This window comes from Loxodonta africana, chromosome 10, assembly GCF_030014295.1.
Source record: "Loxodonta africana isolate mLoxAfr1 chromosome 10, mLoxAfr1.hap2, whole genome shotgun sequence".
Taxonomy (NCBI): domain Eukaryota; kingdom Metazoa; phylum Chordata; class Mammalia; order Proboscidea; family Elephantidae; genus Loxodonta; species Loxodonta africana.
The window spans coordinates 113,554,941-113,571,976 of NC_087351.1; positions in this window are offsets into that span (position 1 = coordinate 113,554,941).

A 17,036-nucleotide genomic window follows, 5' to 3' on the forward strand; every position below is an offset into this window, starting at 1 on the left:
ATCCTGCCCTTCGCTCCCTCACGCCACGGGGTTTGTGCCTCAGAACTGCACCAGCACTCGAAATCCAAAAGTAATAACAGTTGGATACATTTGACCATGTAAAAATGTTTTAATTGTATGACAAAAAATAATGACACATCATAAATCAAATCAACACCTACTACAGACAAAGGACCAGTATCCTGACATGTAAAGAATTCTTAAAGCTTGAGGGACAAAGGACCAAAAACCCAAAAGAAAAATGACAAAAAGACGGGAACAGACAGTTCACACACATCAAAGAAACAAAATAAAAACGGTCTTCAAACATATGAAAAAACGTTGAGACTCACTTATCATTCAAGAAATGCTAAATTGCCATTTCTCACCTATCAAAACCCAAACCAAACCTGTTGCCACTGAGTCAGTTCCGACTCAGGGCGACCCTATGTGTGTCAGAGTAGAACTGTGCTCCTTAAGGGTTTCAATGGCTGATTTTTCAGAAGTAGACTTTGTGTAGCCCTTTGGTATAGCCCTGGGGATACCCTTTTGTATAGCTCTGGGGATATCCTTTGGTATAGCTCTGGGGATACCCTTTTGTATAGCCCTGGGGATACCCTTTGGTATAGCCCTGGGGATACCCTTTGGTATAGCCCTGGGGATACCCTTTTGTATAGCCCTGGGGATACCCTTTGGTATAGCCCTGGGGATACCCTTTTGTATAGCCCTGGGGATATCCTTTTGTATAGCCCTGGGGATATCCTTTCCCTTAGCTCTGACTCTTAGAACCACAATAGTGTTTCACATGCCCTTCAGGTATCCCCAGAATAAGCAAAAAAAACCAGGATGTGGGGAGCCTAAATGGAATACAAACCTTACCAAATGAACCGAACTCTATTACAAGTGAGTAACATAACCACCCTAAAGAGGGCAGAAAGGAAAGAACTATCCAAAGCAAATTTGGAAAGCAGTATTTTGGCTGTGAGGCTAAAGACAAAGCTCCATAGATGCTGTAATCTAGTAAGTGAGTGTGTTTCTCACAGGGGTATAGCTTAGCAATTCTCCCAAACTGCCCTGTATGTACACTCAAACACATGAATCAATATATTGCAGATAGAAGCTGGGTTTCTCAGTGTTGGAAATAGGGAAAGGGGGAAGGCTGAAATGACCCCTGTGGTGTTGGATTAGAATCCCAGGTATCAATATACACTCACGGTTTTTAATATAGACAGACAGACAGACAGACACAGACTCATAGCACATATACATTCCACAGGTTTCCTAGCTCTGTCCACTGCATGGACCTTTAAGTAAGAACAGCCTAGTAACAATGAACACCAAGCACCCAAATCTTGGTTTCTAAACACTAAGATTAATAAAATAAAAGCCACTTGGAGAAATGGTTTCACGTCTGGCACATGAGAAATACAAGATAAGCTTGGGACATCATGTGCCAGAAAGTAAGGAAACGCTCGGGGGAAAAAAAAAAGAAGATGGGAGTTTGTTGAAGGGGTGCAGGAGCCAGACTGAAGAAGCTCCCACCAGCCAAAGCTGGGACAGGCTGAGCAACAAAATAAATAATGACAGCATTGGAGTGTAGCCTGAAGAATAAAATAAATATCCATGAGTCCACACTGCTACAAATAAATGGGGAGTAGAGGTAGCTGTTTCTTACAGTAGAATTCCCATTAATAAATGTAAAGGAGAAGAAGAAAATAGAAAATTAGGCAAATACCATGGTAACAATTGGTGCAGATAATATTCTCTGATAGATGCTAAAATTAGTGGGTGAACGTTTGAGGAGAAACTGGAATTTGCACAGCCTCAAAGCATCTGAAGTCTCTCCCCCTAGATATTTATAACTACAAAGGGAGAGCTTGTAACCTGACACTGAAGGAACCTGGCAGACCCCACCTTAGTCAAGTGGTCAAGGTCAACATCATCAGTAATAAGACATCGACATCATGGAACCCCTGATCCTATAGACCGAGAAGGACACACAATCACCACTGGGAGGTTCTTGCCCAAAAACGCAATCTCAGTCTCAACATGAGAAAATATGAGCCAGACCCAGACCGAGGCACATTTGACAAAATAACCATCAACGATCTTTAAATATGTCAGGGTCATGAAAAACCAGGAAAGACTGGGACACTGCTCCAGATTGGAGGAGACGGAGGAGACAGGACAGCTAAATGCAACATAGTGTCCTGGGGAGAATCCTGGAACAGAAACGGGGAAAACTGGTGAGATGTTGGAATACCTCCTGTTCTTCAGTGAATAGTAGCCTACCCACACCACCTTCCTGGATTTGATAACATGCGCTGGTTATGTAAGATGTACCATTAGGGGATAAGGGGGCCTGGTGGTGCAGTGGATAAGTGCTCGGCTGCTAACCGAAAAGTTGGTGGTTCGAACCCATCAGCTGCTCCGTGAAAGAAAGATGTGGCAGTCTGCTTTCATTTTTGAGACCCTGTGGGGCAGTTCTGCTCTGTCCTGTAGGATCGCTATGAGTCGGAATCGACAGCAACGGGCTTGGTTTGGAATTGGGTGAGAGTTATATGTAGACTTTCTGTAAATCTAAAATTAGCTAAAAAACACAAAATAAAAACCTATGTTGCAGCTCAGACTGCCTGGGTTTGAATCCCTGCCTTGCCACTCACCCGGCCCTGCCCACGCAGGTGTGGGGGCTTAGATGAGAGCCCACAGGCACCCTGAAGACAGTGCCCAAGGCCGTGCTGCGCTGGGGCCGCGGGGACTCAGCTGCAAGGCCGCACAAAGAGTTTTTCATCCCCTTTTAAAAGTACGGCTAGAACTGCAGACGAATCTGTAGCAGCACATAAGGGTTCAAGAGCTGGTTTTTTGTTTTTCAGATGAAATACTGAGAGACTGGTAGACCACACAAAGGAAAAAGGACAGGGTTTTTCAGGCAGATTTTAAAACTCAGCCAATGGCAGCATGCGTGAGATCCATCTCCAGGGAAGGGAGCCACGTGGGCTGAGCTTGGCTACGTCTGTGCTGCGGGCTTTGCAGGGCCACATGGCTTACCCTAGCACGCCTGCACGGGGGTCACCTGCCCCAACCATGAAGGCCTGCTCCACCAGGCCTGGGACCCACCCAGCCAGGCCCCGCATCCCCCTTTGCCTGGAATGCCCTCCCTACCACCCTCCACTGACAAATGCCCACTCCCCTTTGTGACTTCGCCGGCCCGATGACTCTTTCTGCTCCTCCTGGTGCCCTCCCACACCCTGCAGAGGCACCCTTCCACTGCTGTGACCCTCTCCCTGATGTGGGCGAGTGCTTATTGGCAGAGTTCTTGGGAGGCCTTGGAGCCCCTGGCAATGAGCACATGGCTGCTCAGCAGAGCGAGGAGGAGGAAACTGGGGGACAGGTTACCAGTGTGTCCTGTGCCCTGGGCCTTGGCCAGTCTACGTGCTTTGTAAGCCCTGGGGGAGATGCTGTTGTCTCCACTTGATGGACAAGGGAGCTGAGACATGTTGAGACGGAAGCAAACTGCCCAGGTCAGCAGTGTGTGTCAAGTGAGCAAGTGAAGTGTGTGTGTGTGTGTGTGTGTGTGTGTGTGTACACGCATGTATTTTCCAGCGTGTGTGCATGTGTATACCTGTGTGTACATGTGTGTGTATGTGGCATGTGTCTACCTGTGTACATGTGTGTGCAGCATGTGCATATGTATACCTGTATGTGCACATGTGTGCATGTGTGCATGTATTTTCCTGTGTGCGTGCATGTGTATACCTGTGTGCATGTGCGTGTGCATGTGTGTGTGCATGTGTGCATGTGTGCCTGTTGTGTGTGCATGTGTGTGCATGTGTGCCCCAGGCACGCTGGGTGTAGAGCCTGAGCCTGAGCCCTTACCCCCATACCACTGAATCCCACAGCAACCCTGCCAGCCATGACCATCCCTTTTCCCAGACAGGGAAGTTGGCCCAGACAGGCAAGTAACCCACCAAAGGTGCCCCGCCGTGGGAAGGCCCAGCAGCCTGCTCTCTGCCCACTCAGCCAGTCAGCCCCTGGGGGCTTAGGGGAGGATCTCTGGCCCTAAGTTGAAATGACCCAGAAGCATCTTCCAGTGTCAGTGGGGTTTGGCTGATGGCTCTTCCTCCAGAGGACTTGTTTGCCGGGCCTCCACGCACCTCTTTAGCTGGTCCCTGCTTCTCCACGTGTAACCACGTGTTTGTGTGTCTGCCTCACCACTAAACCAGGAGCTTCTCAAGTTCAGAGACTTGGCAAACTCATGTTAGAGACACTTATATTTTCAAACCTTGGGTCATCACCGCAGTGCACTGCCCTGAAAGAAGTTCATTTCTCCAACCAGGGAGACGCGAAGACGTACTGGGGACTACTGTGCCCCGGCCTTTACGCTCTCTCACCGAATCCCCCCAGTAACACCATCCAATTACAAGCATCCCTCCACCGTCATGGGTTTGCTCAAAGGACTTTATAAATCCCTACCCTCAGGGAGAATGTAGATCTTACTACCCCATTTTCTAGAGGAGGAAAACTGAGGCCTGAGAAGGTCAAATACATTCCTTCCCATGAGTACAGTCCTTTGTAAGGGGCAAAGTGCTTTCTCGTGCACTGATGACTCCAGCGTGTCCCTGGGAAAGCTCTGGGATGTGGACCGACATGGAGGGCCAGCCCATTTTAGGAGTGAGGACTCGGAGGCACATGGTTATGAAACTGGATCACTCAGATGGAGCCAGATGAAGCTGTGACTTGAACCAGCCTCCTGACTCCTGGCCCCAGCCTCCCTCCCTCACCAGTGTGGAGAATTCTGCATTTGGTACTCTGTCCAGGGCTGGGTTTGCTGTGTCTGCATCAGAAATCCTACCACGAGGAGGAAACTGCTCACCTCTCTCTTCTCTTCTTTAAAAACTAACGATTTTTCACCAGCCATGAGCTGCATCCAGCTATATTCAAATACTCCCTTCCTTGACTATATTCTATTATGTGATATTACTTTTCCACCATGTATTTATCTTGTAAAAAGAAACTGAGATTCTAAAGCAGCGTGCTCTCCATTATAGCGAAGGGACTCGGCGTTGAGTAGTCTAAGTGAGTCCCCGTTGCTGACGTTCATGGTGTGCAGGGAAAGCTTGGGGGTCAGTGAGGAAGCCTCAAACAGTAGACGGATCAAGACAATAGTTACACAAAATAAACAGACCGGCAGAGTGCATTCCAATTAGACATTTCTCAGCTTTCCCTAAGCAGCTGTTATGGATTGGATTGTACCCCCCTCCCCCAAACTTACATTAAAGTCCTAACCCCTGTACCTGTGAACTTGACCTTGTTTGGCAATGTTGTTGGGAGCTGCCATTGAGCAGACCCTGCCTCATGGCGACCTTGTGTTTAACAGACTGAAACACTGCCCGGTCCTGCACCATCTTCATGATCATTGGTGCGTTTGAGTCCATTGTTAGGGCTATTGTGTCAATCCGTCTCGTTGAGGGTTTCCCTCATTTTCACTGACCCTCCACTTTACTAAACATGATGTCCTTTTCTAGTGACTAGTCTTTCCTGATGACATGTCCAAAGTAAAAGAGCCAAAGTCTCATCATTCTCACTTCTAAGGAGTGTTCTGGGCCTTTGAAAACGTCATCAGCTACCATGAGGTTGTGCTGGAGTAGGGTGGGCCATATCGCATCTGGGTGGTGTCCTGTAAAAGAGGAGAAGAAACACAGGAAGGACACCGAGAAATAACAGATGCTGTACCTCTAAATCTAGAACACCTGGGGCCACCAGGAGCTGGAGAGACTGGAAAGGATCTTCCCCAAGAGACTTCAGAGAGAGCACAGCCCTGCGGACACCCTGAATTTGGACCACCAATTTTCAGCACTGTGAAGCAATAAACATCTGTTCTTACATGCTTCCCGGTTTGTGGCACTTTGGTAAGGCAGCTCAGTGTAGTGAGCCTGGTGGGAAGTGGCCCACATGTAGGAGACCCTCACCCTCTCGCACCGTCAGACACAATCCCACTGATCCTCAGCATTGCCCTGAGATAGACAAGGGTGCTTGTCCATTTTATAGGTAAGGAAACTGAGGCTCAGAATGATGAGCTGGGATCAGGACTCGTGGTCTCCGACGTGTCTGGGACCTGGCTTGTTCATTCACATGGTGAAGTTCAAGGGCTGTCAGGTGCTGCCTCAGTGAGCAGGGCAGGCTGCAGTCAGGGCCTTGCATGGAGCCCCAACCCAGAAGGAGAGGCCAGACTAGAAGTCGATAAACATCCAAGATGATTCCAGAGGGTGAAAAGGACCCAGAAGAAGATAGAACAAGTCGTTAGCGAAAGGTGGCTGGAGAGAAGGTCCTTCCCTGGGTGGCCTGGGAAGGCTGTCCGAGGTGGGGGTGTGTGAGCTGCAACAACATCAGGGACCTAGCCCAATGAAGACCCAGGTGAGGTGCCTGGGCCAGGAGCAGCCAGTCCCCAGGGTGGGACGTAGCCCGGGGTTAAGGCACAGAGAGGTCGCTGTGGCTGAGCAGGGTGAGCAAGGGGAGAGGTCCTAAGATGATGAGTTGGCTGTGAGGGAAAGTTGGGAATCAGATGACCAGGTTTGCGGTCGAGCCATTACTAAGATGAGGTGAACGCAGCGGGGTAGAAGGAAGTCAAGAACCAGATTTTGGCCACATTCCACTCAAGATGCCTGCTGGGCACCCAAGTGGAGTGGACAAAGATGGACATCTGCGTCCGGAGGAGTTGCTGGAGATGGGGACGCAGGAGTGTGGGTCAGGCTCTAGAGTTGATGGCATGACTCTCTGAGACATCTGGGTTTGCAGTAGTTAAGGCTGAAACAGTATTTGTGCCAGGGTGTATCAGCCCCGAGAAGCTGCAGGTGACAACCAGGGCAGGGCTCATGTCTTCGTGTCCCGTTCCCTGGTCTGCAGCCTCCTTTGGATGGCAGGACCCCACAATAGTAAGTGCACAGGCCAGGTGTGTTGCCTGAGCATGCACCCAGGTCAGCTGGCCAACGTGCAGACACACCTGCAGAGGTAACTGCAGACACACCTGCAGAGGTCACCAGCCTGGACTGGCTTTGGGGGGGGTGGCTTTTGAACTTCCCGAAGGTCCAAGGTGATCCGCACCCATTCAGATCCTATCTGCCACTGTGCACCTGCCAGGTGAGGATTTGGGGTCCCAGACCTGGAGAAGAGTACTAGTCTGTCCTGTGTCCTAGCGGCACTCAGCATCCTCTGAGGGAGCCAGGCTGGTCTGGTCCGCCCCCAGTCCTAGCCTATGACCGAGGCTCGGGAAGACAGCGATTTTATTCGGAGTATGAGGTGTTGTATCCTGTGCCTGGTGCGTGTGGGAATAGAGAAGAGGTACTGGGGTGCCCTGCATTCAGAGGTATGAGGGGTAGGGTGCACCAGGTAGACAGGTGGGGGACCCAGGAGAGTGAGGTCCTGCAGACAGGAGAAGGGAGAGTGCCTGAGGAAGAGGCTAGGGTGGAGTGACCCCTGGATCTGCCCATGGGACGCCTCCTGGGCAGGCAGTGAGGGTGCTGCCCTGGGAGTGGGTGGCTAGGAGGGAGGGAGACGAGGCACCCCCACCTGATTGTTCTGGTTTCGCAGTGCCCAACAAGGCAGACACCCCAAGGAGAGTGGGGAGCAGGGATGGAAGTTTGGGGAAAGATGAGCGTGAGGGAAGGGAGATCCCACCAGGTGGTCGACCAGCACAGCAGGGACCCATTCCCAGCCTGTGTGGGTTCAGGCTGCACAGGGGGCACCCTGGAGGTGCGTGGCCCCAAATCTAAAGTGAAGCCTATCAGTAGAATGGTGTACTGGTCTCTGTCCACTGTCAGCTGCTCAGGGGTAGGTCCAGACGAGGAGGGTTAACTCACCCAGCTCCGGTTTGGGGTTTGGAGACAAAGGGGCAGGGGCCATGGGACATGAAGATGCTAGGTGGGGCCTGGGGATCTCAGCTGGGTAAGGAGGTGGGCGAGGACTTGAGCCGGAGGCCCCAGAACTGCAAGGTAAGGGTGGAGGGGGGCAGCTGGAGGGGAAGGGTGGCCAGAGAAGGGGGCAGCTGAGCTGCTGTTGGTCGGAGGGGTGGGGGGATGGCCAGGTCAGGGTGTGGTTATGGGCGTGGGCTGAGGTGAAGCGGAGAACAAGGTCAGCAGACATGAGACGGTCAAGATGCTGAGAAGTTGAGGCGTGAGAAGGGGGAAGGGGGCAGAAACCAGAAGTTCTAGTCAGCAGACCAGGGACTGTGAACTCATCTTAGCAGGGGCTGCACTCCCAGCACAGTTCATTCGGAAAGGGGTCCTTTGATGGAACTGAAGTCACAAGGACACGGTGCTGGCTGGGTGGATTCAGTGGCGAGGGTTCCCCAGGCAACGGAGCCACTCGCCTTACTGGGAGGCTAAAGCTGCCAGCAGAGCCGGCGACCCCAGCTTTATTGAAAATACTCAGTAATTCCTGGTAATGACCAACCTGAACCCAAGAACAAGCTCTCCCGAAAGGTCATTCATCCGAGAGAAGAAAATGATTCCTTTTCCCTGGGGCTGTCATCTTTTGCTTTAATTAATATCAAACGTGTACACTCTTGGCAGTGGCTTCAAATGTTTGAGTGGACTTCCTGTGACATTTTTAATAAAAAAATGTAAAATCACTGTGGTTCATGCCAGGCTCTGAGTGTTCATTAGTGCCTGCTCCGTTGCTGGGTGCCTTCGTGGTAGACAGGATGCTGGCCCCAGGCAGCAGCGTCACAAGGACGGGAGTCGCTGCCGAGAAGGACAGGATTCAGTGGCCAGGACCTTGCTGGTTTGGGTGCTGGCTCATTCGTTCATTCATTGGGATGTGAATATGAAGAAGTGAATTGCCTCCATTCAAATCATAGCTGCCTGGGTGAGTGACTTTGCCTTTCTGCTGGGCCTCTACTTCTTCATCTGTAAAATGGGCCTAGCAGAAGCACGTATTCCACAAGGTTGTTTTGATGGTGGCACGAAATACTTTGTGCAGTGCAGACTCAGATGACTGCAGCTGGAGTGCTCTGCCACTTGTGACCAGCCATCTGTGCTCAGCGCTGTTCCAGGACCAGGAGATGAACCAGACACTCAGGCCCTGGCCTCACAGTCAGCAGTCTAGTCTAGTGGTGGCACTTCAAACCCAAGGCAGCTGTCAGTCTATCTTTTTCCTCCCCTGGGGCCCCCAAGGCACATGTCCCACTGTGAGGTGGGTAATTACGTATCCACCACTGCCACCAGCCTGCAGGCGGGACCATGTCGTATTCGTCCTTGTTCTCTGGCATCTGGCTCCAGCCCCAGCATGTCATGGGGCTCTTGGCGTCAGAGTGGTCCGATGAGCAGAAAGGGTGTGGTCCAAGGGCCCAAGGTGGGGTGGCAAGACCCTGTGACGGAGACTAGAACTTCAACTTCTCTCCATGTAGCTGCCCCAGACCGAGTCCAATCTCTTTAATATCGTTTCCGTTTCTCAAACAGAAGAACCGAAGCTGAGGTTGGTGTGGCTTCTGCTGAAAGTCACAAAGATGACCTGTTACTCATGGAATCAAGAGATGGACACATTGTTAGGCTCTCCTCTTCTCTGATCAGCAGGTTAGCATTGTGATTCAGAAAATGTCTTTCTAATGATGGGTAGAACGTGCAACTGTGTGCTTGCACCCCTGTGGTGAGCAGACAGACCCTCCTCACTCTGGGGTCAGCCCGGTGGCTGTGCTTCCTTCACCTGTGCCCCACAAATGCTCAGGCTGAGTAACAAGAGCACAAAGAACATTCTTTGCCTGGACTATTCCCACCTCCAATGCTTTAGCGTTTGTTTCCTGCATACAGGGACGTTCTCTAACTCAATCATACGACAACCATCCAAAGTGGAAAATTAACTCTGATACATTAAAAAACTGTTGCAACCAGGTCAATTCCAACTCCATCTCATAGCGACCCTATAGGACACAGTAGAACTGCCCCATAGAGTTTTAAGGCTGTAATCTTTATGAAAGCAGGCTGCCACATCTTCCTCCCCAGGAGCGGCCAGTGGGTTTGAACTGCTGACCAAAATTTTAGTTAGCAGCTGGGCGCTTGAGCACTGTGCCACCAGCGTTCCTTACACCTATCTAATCCTCAGACCTTATCTGTCCCAGTGTTGTCTCAGAGCAAAGGCTTCAGCCCAGGATGACTCCTAGCACTTAGTTGTCATGTCTCTTCAACCTTTAAACTAGAACAGTTCTATAGTCACTCCTTGGCTCTGGTGAACTTGACCCTTCTTAAAGGTCCCACAAGTGACGCTGTCCTCACTGCAGCCTACCAGGTGGGGCGCAGTGTCTGTCGACCTGTAGCCACTGATGTTAACTTGGAGCGCTTGATTATGGTGCTTTACCCACTGCCACTGGGTCGGCCCCTGACTCTTGGTGACCCCATGCACGGCAGAGCCAAATGCTGCCTGGCCCTGCGCCATCCTCATGATCGGTTTCAAATTGGACCTGTGTAATATATAATTTTCATTGGCTGGTTTTCCGAAGTAGATTGCCAGACCTTTCTCCCTAGCCTATCTTAGTCTGGAAGCTCTGCCAAAACCCATTCAGCATCACCATGGCACACATGCCTTCACAGACAGACGGATGGTGACTGTTCATGAAGTGCATTGGCGGGGAATCGAACCTGGATCTCTCTCATGGAAGACAAGAATTCTACCACTGAACCACCAGTGCCTCACTTGTCCGCTGTAGACTCACTGTTTTTCCCTTCGTAATTCATAAATATTGTGTATGTGTGTTCGTGTGCAGGGGGAGTATCCCACTCCTCCTCAAAATTTACCCGCTAGTTTTAGCATCCATTGATGTTTCTTGGCTGGATTAATTACTATGCTAATAATGACAGTGACTTTCTAATTTCATCATTCATTCTCCCCCATAACAAAACCAACCCAGTGTGCCGTCGAGTCGATTCTCCCCCATATACATATTCATTTATTTATTTATGTTAATACGGACTCATGGATTCCTATCTTATTTCATTTGTTATAATCTGTTACTACCATTATTTATGCATCTGTCAGTTTGTTGTACTGTGGGGGCTTGTGTATTGCTGTGACGCTCGAAGCTATGCTACCAGTATTCAGATACCAGCAGGATCACCCATGGCAGACAGGTTTCAGCTGAGCTTCCAGACTAAGACAGACCAGGAAGAAGGACCTGGCGGTCTACTTCTGAAAAGAATTAGCCAGTGAAAACCTTACGAATAGCAGCCGAACATTGTCTGATATAGTGCTGGAAGATGAGCCCCTCAGGTTGCAAGGCACTCAAAAAAGAGTGAGTGCCTCCTTCTGGAGAAGAGTGGCCTCCTCAAAGTGGAATCAACCTTAATGATATGGTTGGAGTCAAACTCTCAGGACCTTCATTTGCTGATGTGGCATGACTCAAAATGAGAAGAAACAGCTACAAACATCCACTAATAATCAGAACACGGAATGTATGAAGTATGAATCTAAGAAAATTGGAAATTGTAAAAACTGAAATGGAATGCATAAACATAAATATCCCAGGCATTAGTGAGCTGAAATGGACTGGTATTGGTCATTTTGAATCAGAAAATCATATGATCTACTATGCCAGGGACAACTTGAAGAGGAATGGTGTTGCATTCATTGTCAAAAAGAACATTTCAAGATCTATCCTGAAGTACAGCATTGTCAGTGATAAGATAATATCCGTATGCCTACAAGGAAGACCAGTTAATATGACTATTTTTCAAATTTATGCACCAACCACTAAGATGAAGAAATTGAAGATTTTTGCCACCTTCTGCTGTCTGAAATTGATTGAACATGCAATCAGGATGCGTTGATAATTAATGGTGATTGGAATTCGAAAGTTGGAAACAAAGAAGGATTAGCAGTTGGAAAATATGGCCTTGGTGATAAAAACGATGCCAGAGATCACATGATTGAATTTTGCAAGACCAATGACTTCCTCATTGCAAATACCTTTTTTTCACCAGCATAAATGGTGTCTATATACTTTTTTTTTTTTATACACATGGACCTCACCAGATGGAATACACAGGAATCGAATCAACTACATCTGTGCAAAGAGACAATGGAAAAGCTCAATATCATCAGTCAGAACATGGCCAGGGGCCTGAGGATCAGGCCATCAATTACTCATATGTAAGTTTAAGTTGAAACTGAAGAAAATTAGAACAAGTCCACAACAGACAAAGTACAACCTTGAGTTTATCCCACCTGAATTTAGAGACCATTGCAAGAATGGATTTGATGTGTTGAACACTAATGACCAAAGACCAGATAAGTTTTGGGATGACATCAAGGACATCTTTCATGAAGAAAGCAAGAGGTCATTAAAAAGACAGGAGAGAAATAAAAGACCCAAATGGATGTCAAAAGAGACTCTGAAACTTGCTCTTGAATGTCGAGTAGCTAAAGCAAAAGGAGAAAATGATGAAGTAGAAGAGCTGAACAGAAGATTTCAAAGGGCAGCTCCAGAAGACAAAGTAAAGTGTTATAATGACATATGCAAAGAGCTGGAGACAGAAAATCAAAAGGGACAAACATGCTTGGCATTTCTCAAGCTGAAAGAACTGAAGAAAAAACTCAAGACTCAAGTTGCAATACTGAAGGATTCTATGGGGAAAATATTAAACAACACAGGAAGCATCAAAAAAAGATGGAAGGAATACACAGAGTAACTATCCCAAGAGGAATTTGTCAACATTCAACCATTTCCAGAGGTGGCACAGGATCAGGAACTGATGGTGCTGAAGGAAGAAGCCCAAGCTGCAGTGAAGGCCTTGGTGAAAAACAAGGCTCTGGGAATTGACGGAATACCACCTGAGATGTTTTCACTAAACAGATGCAGTTGTAGAAGTGCTCACTCGTCTATGCCAAGAAATTTGGAAGAAAGCTACCTGGCCAACTGACTGGAAGAGATCCAGATTTATGCCTATTCCCAAGAAAGGCGATCCAACCAAATGCAGAAATTATAGAACCAAATAATTAATATCACATCTAAGCAAAATTTTGCTGAAGATCATTTAAAGGCGGCTGGAGCAGAATATCAAGAGGCAACCACCAGAAATTCAAGCTGGATTCAGAAGAGGACGTGGAACCAGGGATATCATTATTGATGTCAGAGGGATCCTGGTTGAAAGCACAGAATACCAGAAAGATGTTTACATGTGTTTTGTTGACTATGCTAAGACATTCAACTGTGTGAATCATAACAAATTATGGATAACATTGTGGAAATTGGGCATTCCAGAACACTTAATTGTGCTCATGAGGAATCTGTACATAGATCAAGAGGCAGTTGTTTGAACAAAACAAGGGGTACTGCATGGTTTAAAGTTAGGGAAGGTGTGTGTCAGGGTTGTATCCTTTCACCATACCTATTCAACCTGTATGCTGAACAAATAATCCGAGAAGCTGGACTATATGAAGAAGAACGGGGCATCAGGATTGGAGGAAGACTCGTTAAGACCTGTGTTATGCAGATGACACACCTTGTTTGCTGAAAGTGAAGAGGACTTGCAGCACTTAATGATGAAGATCAAAGAATGTAGCCTTCAGTATGGATTGCACCTCAACATAAAGAAAACAAAAATCTTCACAACTGGACCAATAATCGACATCATGATAAACTGAGAAAATGTTGAGGTTGTCAAGGATTTCATTTTACTTGGATCAACAACCAACGGCCATGGAAGCAGCAGTCAAGAAACCAAAAGACGCATTGAATTGGGAAAATCTACTGAAGAGATCTCTTTAAAGTGTTAAAAAGCAAAGATGTCACCTTGAGGACTAAGGTGCCCCTGACCCAAGCCACGGTGTCTTCAATTGCCTCGTATGCATGCAAAAGCTGGACAATGAATAAGGAAGACCGAAGAAGAATTGGTGTCTTTAAATTGTGGTGTTGGTGAAGAGTATGGAATATACCATGGACTGCCAAAGGAACGAACAAATCTGTCTTGGAAAAAGTACAACCAGGATGCTCCTTAGAAGCAAGGATGGCAAGACTACGTCTCATAGACTTTGGACATGTTATCAGGAGGGACCAGTCCCTGGAGAAGGACATCATGCTTGGTAAAGTAGAGGGTGAGGGAAAAAGAGGAAGACCTTCAACGAGATGGATTGACACAGTGGCTGCAACAATGCGCTTGGGCATAGCAACAATTGTGAGGATTGTGCAGGACTAGGCAGTCCTATTGTACATAGGGCCGCTGTGAGTTGGAACTGACCGATGGCACCTAACAATAATAACAATTGTTATTTATTTTGATGCCCAAATTTTTCCTGAATTGGCCTGTAAGGGTCCTTTCAAGGTGGCCCCTCTGTCCTCAATTTTCTTTGGGCTCATCCTTACTTTCTGCCACAAGATGTTTCAGATTCATGTTGTACTCTTACTGCCCCTGCCCTGGAATCAACCATTTTTTCAAAGAACCCTGTTTCTTTTTAGTGGAGCGTGGTATTAGGAATCAAGGTCTTGGAATTGGGTGTGCTCATTACTATTGTGGTGTCAGTCTCCCAGGCTCTTAGTGGATACACACATGTTCACATACATCCATTTACATCTATTTCTATACCTATCTGTCTACCATCTAGCTATCTATCTATGTATCTATCTATGATCTATCTATCTATGATCTGTCTATCTACTGAAAGCCATAAATTCATACCTCCAATTTCATCCTAACACGTAGGTTTCATTTTAGTTTTCTCCCTTTCCATGTTTGTAACTTTCTTCTTTGACAGTAAAAATCTGGGCTCCCATTCTACTCAGAATATTTACTTATTGATCAATCCCTTCTTGTGTAACCAATCTCCTGTGCCATCACCATCTTCCAGGGGGACACCTCTCACTCTGCTCAAACTCTAGCATCTTACCACCATCACCCTTGTGTGCGGGTGCCCTTCTCACCCTCCTCTCCTGCAACAGCTCTGATATCCCACGCTGGGCAATGTGGCTGCCCTCTCGCCCTACTTGGGCTTTGGATACCCCACATCATTGCTCCTCCACTTTGAAAATCTCCTCATCTGGCTTGGGCCCCCCCTTCTCATCCTATCTGGCCTCACACACCCCATGCTGGGCCATCACCCCTTCTTCCCTCTGGTGTGGACACCTACCTTTCTCAGCCTTTTCTAACGGCTCTTAGAGCGAACATTCAGAAGAAAAGAAGGCAGGCAGGCTGCATATTAAATTTTAGTAGATATTGTCGTGTTGGTCTCCAAGGTGACTTTACCGATTTGTAATCTCACCAGCACTGTGTGAGAGAACCCATTTTTCCACAAACTCTTCAGCACTGGATGTTGGCACGTTTCAATTTTTGTCAATCCAATGGGAAAAAATATGTCAAATGAATTTGCATTTCCCATTTGTACTAATGAGTTGAGCATCTTTTAATATATATATTGATCCTTTATAATTTCTGTTCTATTTTTTGTCTGTTCATATTCTTTTCCTATTTTCTTGCTGATTTGAAAAAATTCTTTGTGTATTTTGGATACTAATGTTTAATTTGTTATATATGCTGTGAATATTTTCTCTTTATCTGTCGCTTCTCTTTTCACTTAGCATTTCTTTAAACGTGGTTTAAGATGTAATTCCCTTCCTTGAGGTCATAAATATATTTTCCTATGTTTTCTTCTAATCCTTTTACAGGTTTTTTGTTTTTTTCTTTTTAACATTTAGGCATTTATTCCATCTGGAATTTATTCTTGTTAATGGTGTGAAGGGGCAATCTAATTTTATCGTTCCAATCTAATTTTATTGTTCCAACATTTCCAACATTTACTGAATAATCTACTTTTCCCCCACTGATTTGAAATGCCACTGATTTGTATACTAAATTCCTGTATATGCACGGGTCTGTTTTTTTTGATCCTCTATTTTGTTCCAAGGATCTATTTATCTATTCATGTGCTAATATCAAATTATATTTATTGCAACTACTTTGTAATATGATTTGACATCTAGTCTGGCAAAATCCCCCTCTTTGTGTTTCTTTTTTCAAGCTGTCTTGGCTATTCTTGAACATTTACTCTTCCGTCTGAACATTAGAATCAGATTGTCAAGTTCCATTAAAATCTTGATCAGATTTTGATTGGGATTGAATTGAATTTATAGATCTATTGGGGGGGAGGATTAAAATGGAGCAAAACATGGATTCTGAGCACTGTGCTACAGCACAGAGCAAGGGTGCAATAACTACTCGTTCAGTCATGAGTGGACTCTGGAAAATGTGGACGCTCCACGCTCTCTGGGGGCCAGAGGCTGCCTCTCTGGCCTCTGGGGTCAAAGCGCCTTGTGGTGTGGCTGGCAATTGAGTGTTGCTCAGTACACGTGTCCTGGGCTTTCTTTAGGGGACCTGGTGGGGTCCTCCTTGAGATTCAAAATCCTGGACAGTGACAGGCAATGTGCCAGGTGCAGGAGCCACCCAAGGGCCAGGCAAGAAACTCCTGCCTCACAGAGGCTCTTCCTCTGAGCTTGGAGGCAGCCTCATCCACCACTGGAGAATGTGTAGCAAGCCATGGGGGCCCTAAGAAGGAGCCACTACCTGCTGGGAGGCATCTGGACAGTCTTCTCAGAGGGGGGGCCTCTCAGCTAGGCTTGCAGGCAGGGTGGGTTGTCCAGGCAGCACCGGGAATGGGGCATTGCAGGGAGAGGAAGTGGTGTGCACCAAGACATAGCAGTGTGGACGGGGAGTGGGAGGAACGGTGGCCTGAGCACAGGGGAAGGGCAGCTGCACGTGAGCCTGGCAGTGAAGGCCTGCTGAGTCGTACTGACGTTCCTCTGTGCCTGTGTGCCACTCAGGGGGTGTCAAGGGTGGGTGGCAAGATGGAAGCCCTGGGATTGGATGCAGAAAGTCCGATGTGTATCCCTGGGAGTGGGGACAAGGAGGAGACCAGTGTGTCAGCCATAGACAGCCCAGGTGTAGCTGTCTGCATGTTTCAAAGGCCAAAAAAATTTATTTCCATGTAGGCTTCAACGTTTATTAAAAAAAAAAAAAAAAAAAAAGGTAGCCATTGAGTCAATTCTGACTCTTGGTGACCCCATGTGTGTCAGAGTAGAACTA